The sequence below is a fragment of the Echinops telfairi genome, unplaced genomic scaffold (genome assembly GCF_000313985.2).
Source record: "Echinops telfairi isolate 266 unplaced genomic scaffold, ASM31398v2 ScPeMD7_4225;HRSCAF=4972, whole genome shotgun sequence".
NCBI lineage: Eukaryota > Metazoa > Chordata > Mammalia > Afrosoricida > Tenrecidae > Echinops > Echinops telfairi.
Genome location: NW_022108124.1, coordinates 43,814 through 46,234, shown reverse-complemented (window position 1 = coordinate 46,234; position 2,421 = coordinate 43,814). Strand labels below are relative to the sequence as shown.

At 45.6% G+C, this 2,421-nt stretch overlaps 1 pseudogene; it reads left to right on the top strand.

The window, feature by feature from the left end:
• Nucleotides 1–2,013: 2,013 nt before the first annotated feature.
• LOC101663324 overlaps nt 2,014–2,421 on the top strand; it is a 2,043-nt pseudogene continuing 1,635 nt past the window's right edge.

Sequence of the window (2,421 nt, the reverse complement as noted above, 5' to 3'; positions counted from 1 at the left end):
AGAGACCAGGCACTTCCTTCATCCGTGTCCATTCTCAACACGTTCTCTGAATCACACCTGCAACAAAACTCACTTCGGGAGATGCTGAAAGCAGCGCTGACGTTGACAACAAAAATGAACTCACATTGACCACTAGTTTCTGATGTCTTTAAAGCACTGAGACTCCAAACTCATTGTCATCTAGTCCAACTTACAGCAGCTTTATAGGACAGGATTGAAATACCCCTGTGGGTTTCCAAGCCTGTAACTCTTTATGGGAATAAAAATCCTCATCTTTCTCCTGTGGAGCAGCTGGTAGCTTCGAACTGCCGATCTTGCAGTTAGCAGCCCAACCCCAGGGCTCACTGAAGCATCGATACAGGGCTTCCTGTAACAGAAACATCACAAGTGGGTGACTTGAACACGAAGACATCTGACTCCCTCACAGGTCCAGAGGGTGGAGGTCTCAATCCAGGGCACCAGCTCTAGAAGGCTCTGTCTCTGCTGGTTCTGATGGATGATCCTTGTCTCCTTTCAGCGTACACTGGCCCTGCATTCCTCGGCAATCTCCCCGTGGCTGGATATCCATCTCCCCCTGGATCGATGAGGTTCCAGTGCAGACGCTCCAGGTCCAAAAGATGGGCTCTACACCAGCTCTTCTTTCTTGATGAACTCAAGTCCCCTCTCCTTTCTTGTTTCTTTTATCACTATGCCCTGTCAGCTTGTCTGCCGCGCTGTTGTGGTTTGTGTGTTGCTATGATACTGGAAACCATGCCACTGGTATGTCAAATACCAGTAGGGTTATCCTTGGTGGAGAGGTTTCAGCTGAGCTTCTAGACTAAAGCAGTCTAGGAAGATAAAAAGGTGATGTAAGCCACACCCCAGGGAAATTCCCCTTAAATCAGATTAGGGTTAAACCGGTCCTACGCTGAGCCTGCCTCATTAGCATATACACCATAACTGGTGGTGTAGTGATTACTTGCTGGGCTACAATCCACAAGGTCATCAGTTCAGAAGCACCAGCCTCTCTGTGGGAGAATGGCAAGGCTTTCTACGCCTGTAAGGAGTCACAGTCTCAAAACCTCACAAGGCCAGTTTTACCTTGTCCTATAGGGTCACTATAAGTCAGAATCAACTCAGTACTATCCAAAGCAACCTACAGATTGAACTGTATGATAATAAAACTTTTAAAAAATAACAAAAAGTAAGATTCAATGGAATTCTTGTCAAAATTCCAACAACATTCTTTGCAGAAATGGAAAAACCAGTTCTCAAATTCATATTCATTACAAGAGGCCCTTAAAAACCCAAGTAATATTGAAAAGAAAAAGACTCATACTGTCTGATTTTAAAATGTGCTATAAAAATACAGTAATTAAAACAGTGTGATACTAGCATAAGAGTAGACATAAAGACCAAGGAACAGAATTTAAAATCCAGAGATAAACCTATACATATGTGGTCAATTGGGTTTGTTTTGGGGTCTTTTTTTTTAAGGGTACCATTCCATGTGAAAACAATTATTTTCTTCAAAAAATGGTGCAGCAGCAACTGGATCTCCAACTGCAAAGGAATGAAGTTGGAGCCATAGCTTGCCTCAAAAAGTTAATGGAAAATGGAAATAAAGTATAGTTGAATCTTTCCAGGAACTTTTAAAAAGCCCCCTATATGAAACTTAACTCAAAACAGATCAAACATCTAAATATAGGCACTAAAATCATAAAAATCCCGGTGAAGTCACGCCTCGGCCACTGGCAGCCGACGAGGGGGAGAGGAACAGTCAAGGGAGGGATTTGGAGCCCTACTACCTTTGGGTTGCTTTGACAGCATGTGAACATCTTCTTGCCAAGAGTCCAGGTCACCACTGTGAAGAGGGCCTTAGGGAGAATATCCAGAGGGAACCCCTGCCAGACACATCTGGAATTATACTCCTCGAAGGCAGGCAGCCTCTGTGTCCAACAGGCATAGACAGGGAGCTTTCCGGGCAGGAGAGTCCTGGAAGCAGACAGGCCCAGGGACCTCCCCAGAGGCAAAATGGGGCCGGATGTGAACTCTCTACAGTGAACACAATTTTCACCGTATGAAGAAATGTTAAGTAAAGCAATTCTTGAACTTCTACCTATTCAAATTCAGTTGCCTTCTTGTGAAGTGCCAGCAGTCACGCCCCTTGACTGGAGCGATCAGGAGCTTCCTGGCCCAGAAGTGAATTTTTCTTGGTACTTCGGGCAATGACAGAGCTGCAGGACAGAGTTCCCTGTGGAATGCTCTTGAGCAGGGAAAAGTTATGCCTCTGGAAGCCATGTGAGGCCAGCAGTGCTAAGAATCCTCCCTTGCTGCCCACTTTTTCAGAACCTCAGCCTGGACTTGGATGCTTTTCCTGAAGATCTCTCCGTCCTCATCTCCAAAGCCACCCACCCTGGGGCAGCCTGGCATTGGGGGGGG